The sequence below is a fragment of the Mixophyes fleayi genome, chromosome 8 (assembly GCF_038048845.1).
Source record: "Mixophyes fleayi isolate aMixFle1 chromosome 8, aMixFle1.hap1, whole genome shotgun sequence".
In the NCBI taxonomy this organism is placed as follows: Eukaryota; Metazoa; Chordata; class Amphibia; order Anura; family Limnodynastidae; genus Mixophyes; species Mixophyes fleayi.
The window spans coordinates 75,288,961-75,295,856 of NC_134409.1; the positions used below are offsets into that span (position 1 = coordinate 75,288,961).

The 6,896-nt window shown below is 39.8% G+C and overlaps 1 long non-coding RNA gene across 1 annotated transcript; it reads left to right on the forward strand.

Annotated features, from left to right (window-relative positions):
* The first annotated feature begins 2,508 nt into the window (after positions 1–2,508).
* On the forward strand, positions 2,509–6,620 carry LOC142100107 (uncharacterized). The gene is made up of 3 exons (XR_012678706.1): positions 2,509–2,794; positions 3,168–3,293; positions 5,864–6,620. It is a non-coding gene; the product is annotated as an uncharacterized LOC142100107 (long non-coding RNA).
* The last annotated feature ends 276 nt before the right edge of the window (positions 6,621–6,896 follow it).

Genomic DNA, 6,896 nt, shown 5'->3' on the forward strand with positions numbered 1-6,896 from the left:
GGTATGGTCAAGGTGGGCGAAATCGAGGTATGCGATCAGTTCGCTGGCAGCAGACTTTGACCCAATATAAATTGCTAGTGGGGATCTGCTAGTTGGGGTGCAGGGATCTACTTAATACCTGTATAAGCTCACAATGTATCTCAATTTGTTTTCCAGTTTGGATAAACTCTCCTCTAGAGTTCAAGACAGTGCCGTAACTAGACATTTTGGTGCCCTGGGCGAGACAGGGCACCGGCGCCCCCCCATCTAAGTGGGAGTGGCATTTGACAAGTGGGTGTGGCCAACCTAATGTGTGGGTGTGGCTAGCACTTTACAAAGAGAGAGACTATCATTACTGGGCGGCACAGTGGTTAGCATTGCAGAATAACAGCAATTGTACTGTAAATTTGGCCAATGTTTGCTGCTTAAGGGACAAACTTGTTCAAGATCTGGAATTGTCTCTGTAAATTAGGGATAGTACTTTGTACCTAGGTAAGTTAGTGCAGCAAATTTTAAAGGATAGTCAACTTTTGGGGAAGTCACAACATTCACCTCTCTTTAACTAGTGCTTTCGGCATCAAATCAAATGTTAGCTTTAGTTTAGTAAGTTAGACATTCAGGCAGCCTAAAACCTCTCCATGTGGTACTAGCCGAGCAAAGTACTAACATGTACACAATGAGCAGATTGACTTTTATGTGATTATGGGGGAAATCAAGCTCATTTTGGGGTCACACACATGACTATATCAAGGCATATTGTAGTTATTGCTGCTATTTTAACCAATCAACCTAAGCTACGTGACTTGCTCCACAGCAGTTGTGATGTTTTACGGCACACTTCTGCTTATCTGGGCTCTATATATTTTGGTCAAATCAAAAGTGAATCTAGAAACTGAGACCAATTGCCATTTTATTAAAATTAACTATGCCATAAAAAAGATACTGAAATAATCCTGTAGGTGTCATATATAGCAAAAAGGTAAAGCAATTGCGCTCAATTATCTTGTAGTAAATAAAAATATTAAAGACTTCAAATGGTAATAATGTTGCGATTGTAACATGGATTAAAACAATAACATTTATTAATACATCCAAATAAATAAATAAAAGGAATGGTCATTCAATATAGTGCAAAAACATAAACATAGCAACCAGTGCTTATATTCCACACAACAAAGGGCGGGGGTCCAATTATATCGGGGCATAAGAGGCTGCTGCAAATAACCTTGTGTAAAGATAGTATGTCCTTTTGGTCCAAACAAGTGGCTATATATTGGAGGAAAAATAGGGTTCAATAGCAGACTAAAAACCTACCTCAAATAGTCCAGCAGTATGTTTGGAGTCCAGCGGTGTCCTTAATCTAATTAACGGTGCAGGGATCCCCGTTCTATTGCACAGCACTGACCGCGCTCACGAGGTAAATCCTCTGTGTCATATATAAAATTTGCCAAAAGCATACCTGGAATAGCTTGGCGCTTCTGCCCGCAGTGGAACAAGCAGGAAGTTCGGCATATGCGTTCCACTGACAGGAAGTCCGGCATTTGAATGCCGAACTTCCTGCTTTCGGTGGAACGCACATGTGTTTAACTGCGGGCAGAAGTGCCAAGCTATTCCAGGTATTGAGGAATCGATTGTTGCTTGGGTATCGGGCAGCTGCGCCCCCTTGGGCTTGCGCCCGCACCACCGTCGTTACGGCTCTGGTTCAAGATGTACAGTATTACAATCATTATGCAGTGTTGAGTTGAGATATGTAGATAATACATTATAATGTATATTTAAATTATATGTTTTATTGCATACTGTATTCTAGTATACTCATTTAGATATATATTGTGAAGATACAACTATGGGATTATTGGAATAACTTTTTCTAAATCCGATTTAAGAGATGATATTTAAATGGCTTCTTTGCATGTTTAATCCTGTGTGGAACTACAACATCTTTCATTGTGTCCATGTTTTCTTTTGTTTGTTATGTTTTTCTTTGTGTTAATAACTAATAAAAAATGTTTGATTACAATTTTTTAAAAATTACCACCCTAAATAGCCCAGATGTTAAATTAATAGTATTGACCGTTGGGGGGTGGAGCTTGGACGCCATTCCAGAGAGTCTTGATTGTGCAGAGCTCTGCAATAATCCGCCTTTTTCCACTATTTCATCAGCTCCTATGCCTTTGCCATCTCCCAACAACTGTGGCTGAATTCTCTGAGCTCTCGGGGAGATCCTTGAAGCCCTACTGGGCGCGGAATAAACCCCTTTCTGGCTGTCTGTTAGATATCACAGCCCCACCTGGCGTGGCCCCCTGCCAGCAGAAGCTCTACTACCGAACATTGCGTGTATCACGCCTTCAAATGAGCCCACTGTAAGCCGCAAGCAATATTACCTGCAAGCGTCCCTGGAATCACAGCCATCTGACAGATAAACCAGCGGCTGCGGAGAAGCTCTGTCGGAAGAGCGCACTGGGCTTACCTCCCCTGTCACGGAGATAGGGCCGGCTGAGTGGAGATCATGGCGGGGACAGTACCCCCGAAATGAAGTGTCTGCAGAAAATCGGACCCAGATTAGAGGAGGAGGAGGAGGAGGAATCCCAGGCTTGGCGATACCGGAAGTTGGGGTGGCCATTGTCCAGCTTATTTTCTGGCCCGCAGACGGTGACTCGTGAGGAGGAGCCAGTAGGTGGCGCTCGCCCCTACGTTAATACACTCAGTGCCAGGCAATAGCACCACTCGAACGCATCTTGTAAACCAGACCTCCTCTGCATATTGCAAAGCCAGCGGAGAGGAGACACATGCTGGAAATCCCTTGAGGAGTTGGGTGAGTCACGGAGCTGCTTCAGTGTCTGCTGTCTGGGGACATGTTAGCAGTGTGCCTATATTCAGCAGCATTAGTTATTACGGCTGGCTCCCATAAAAGCCAACTTCAGTGAAACGTCCCTGCGGCTGTAGAGATCAGCTGGAGCTGTGCTTGTCTAACCACCTCACATATTTTGTTGAGGGAGGGGGGGGGGAAATAATTGTTTAAATCACCTCCTGAAGGCTGATCAAAACATCACACTGAAGAGTCTGTCTGTCTCAACATTCATAGATTCTGACTGGTGTATATTGTGACCTAGCAGCCCACAAGACACTGCACTCCCTCCATCTAGTGGCTATTTGACAGTACTAATTTTCGGTTTTGTATTTGGAAGTTTCACAGAGTGACACTGAGAAGAACTGAGGTCGCTCTTTCTGCAGCAGCACTAATTGTTGACGTTGCCATCATCAAGATAACCGGTTTATCTACTTCGTTCAGAGCTCCTCTACAACATGCATCTGTAAGTTTTATAGAAATGTTACCTTGACTAACTTTAGGGGGTACGGTATGCACTATATATTTCTGATGTTCTGAAGCAAAGTGTTGTATATATTTTGCTGTACAGATTAGGAAGCCCCTCTGTTTTATTCTGTACGCCTGGGTGTTGCTGGATTTGATCTCTACGTTAATCCTGGGACAATTGTGGGTGCTCCTTGTACGCCAATATGTCTCACAAAAACATACCATAATAAATGCCCTCAAAAAATCTGGAGGCCGCTCAAAACCATTGCCTGATACTGCTGATATAGGATCAGATTCAGAGGACAATTCGTCACCTGAAAATCCACTTACCCCCAATGATGTGATAGCTATCGTTACAAAAACAATTCAGTCAGAAATGAGAGCAATTGTATCAGAGCTCCGTTCGGAAATATCAGAACTTGGTTCCCGTACTGACGTCATAGAAAATCAGCTGGATACAGTCTCTAAACATCAGCAAACAACAGACACAGAGATAGCTGACCTACGAGCGGAACTCTACACTTTTAAAGATCAACTGGAAGATCTAGAGAACTGAAACAGATGCAATAACATCCAGATAAAAAATGTCCCCCGAAACCATTTCTGCAGAAGCATTGCCTGACTACTTAGAGGGCTTATTCCTCCAAATGATACCTGATCTATCAAAAAAGTAGTATTGACCATTAAATAAATATGACTGTTTCCCCCAAGCAAATAAAATTTACATTAAATAATAAGTACTCATATTAAATTAAAAACTCCCTTTGCCCCACATTCAGTTAATAGGCCGCAAACCACTCCAGCATTAAATTAATAGTCCCATCACTCCACTTTATATTAATAAGCATCCCCATTGTCTCCACTATCACATTAAATAGTCCCCCACCACTATTAAATGCATTAGCTTTATCACACTAGAGTGAGCCAAGCACCAACAGTGAGAAAACCCTTGTGACTGTTGCAGGATTGTGGGGACTACTTCCCATTGGCAGTACAGTTATATTTTGGTTTTAGGTGACGATACCCCTTAACTGTTTACCAGCCATGGTATTTATTTCAAGGTAAGATTAAACCCTTTAAAAGATAATTAAATTCCCACATTAAAATGCTCACATTGGAGGCAAGAAGACTCTTACCCTGACTTTTCACTGTTTGTTTGATAAATATTAAACTGTAAGAAAGTATCCACCCTCCACCTCCTTTAAAGCAGAAAGCTTTCCCTCCCGCAACTATTAGACATTGGCTAAAGAAGATTCTGATATAGGTATAGAAGTCCAGATGGCAAAACTCTAAGGGGTAAATTATTCAAGCTGCGGGTTTGAAAAAGTGGAGATGTTCTAGTAAACATTTATTTAGTGCATTCTTCAAAATGACAGCTAGAATCTGATTGGTTGCTGTAGGCAACATCTCTACTTTTTCAAAGCCACAGCTTGATAAATTTACCCCTAAATGTCAGTTGTGCTCGATGTGAATCCCTCCCAGACCCACTCACTTTACATTAAGCTCTGCTGCAACCCACTTATCTTCTTCCATCTGACCCTTTCAGAGTTTCCAGGCATCTAGGAACACCTCCTAAATACAGGCCTGCCTCTGCCTCACATAGCCTCTCACACTTTGAATATCCAACTTTGTTATCAATTATCAAGAGACCTAGGGGTAAATTTACTAAACTGTGGGTTTGAAAAAGTGGATATATAGAAACCAATCAGATTCTAGCTGTTATTTTGAAGAACGTACTAAATAAATAACTAGGATCTGATTGGTTGCTATAGGCAACATCTCCAATTTTTCAAACCAACAGTTTAGTAAATATACCACCTGCAATGAATTTATAGTCCTAAAAAATAATTGTTCTGTTTTTTTTTTTGTAGTTTTCTGATCTCCACTTAATGACCAGCCATTATTTTTTTAAGATAGTTACGAGAAGAATGCAAAAATAATAATGGCATTTCCTTTACATTTACATACTGCACATCTTTGTGAAGCAATCAACTGTATAGATTTTCCTGTATTCTGAAAATATTTGTGTTTTACAGGACCCTCTCAAATATTTTCACTGTGGCCAGACAATGGATTTCTTACTCCACAGCGCCTACGCCTTGTCATGTGTTTCCTGAATAGTACATTACAGGATAATGATTTCCATGACTAAGTGTCAGTTCATGACTTGATTATTACACTTTCTTTGATAATAAAGGAAAGTCCCATGGCAAGTCTGCAGAGAATTGGATCATGCCCAGAATACTGATACCTAAGCTTGGCCTATCATGTAATTCAATTATTTACTGTCATTTCCAATTATTAAACAATCAAGTAACCATTTTATTGAAAAAAAAAAAAATATTTAACTTACATACAAAGCAATATTGTGCAAAATGTTATGGAGCATAATTACAAATGTAATTAAATCATCAGTTGTTATTGTATATTAAAATGTCCATCTTGAATTATTTTGCTAGATTTTTAACCTTACCCCTAAAAAACACATTTTTAATAAAGGTTTTAAATGTAAAAAATTCTTTAGAGCAATATGATCCAATGCCATCTATCCTATATTTTTCTTTGCAGATCCTTCCATATTTCAGCTCAATAACATCAAGCAGCTGTTCCAATACTATCATGACCCTGAGAAAGGAAGATGATTTTAAGAAATAGTTGAGCTGAATGTCAGAAGAGCCTGTAAAATGTATAATTAAGGCACTCGTGACTTGAATGTTCTATACTTAACATTTTATATTAAAAATATGTTTTAGATAGATTGTAAACAGTTTTTAATTTTTCATTTCTAATGAGAGAAGAGGAAAAGGGTGGTGGTTCAGAAATCAGAAAGGCGAGAGAAAGAGATAGGGGGGGGTTAATACAGATGATATTTGTTCAAAACATTAAACAAAACCTCATATCAAACTGAAACCATTGGATTTTTTTTAAAATGGTAGACATCTCTTTGAAGCTCCAAACATAAAATGCAGTACAATGCAAATATCCATTATTTCGTGGTTGGTTCTAGTGGCAGATTGTTCATATGAATGTATTTTTTTTATATTGCAATAAAATTATGTATATTTTCAATAAACAAATGTGGCAATGGGAGTGGTTTTCCACAGGCCACTAATAGTGGAATTAGCTATGGTGCTAACTGTCTGCAGGTAAAAGGCTGCAGACCAAGTTATATACAGCTGTAGCACTGGGCTTAAGTTCAGTAATGTACAGGTCAGAGACATGTTGTAAAGTAAATGTAAAAAGTAATTTACTTGCATGCTTTAACGTGTCTGTATCCACAGAGCTGATAGGGGTGGCTGTGCTGATTAGGCGTTACAGAACACCTGAGGAGCCATTCTTTAAAGACAAGGTGGGAGTGTCACCTGTCAGTCAACCAAGTCTGTGGGAGGAAACCTGTGTATTTAACCTGGAGTTGTGCTCTTGTCAAATGTGACTGACGCTGAACTAGTTGGCCAGTAAGTAGTGAGCTGGGCTATGTCTAGTTAGTGTTTAGGGTCACCAGGAGGTGCAAGTAAAGGTATTGTTTGCTGGTGTCATCCTGACAGAAGTGTTATTTATTGTGATGCCAACAATAAATATGTTTGATTTAAATTACCTCATG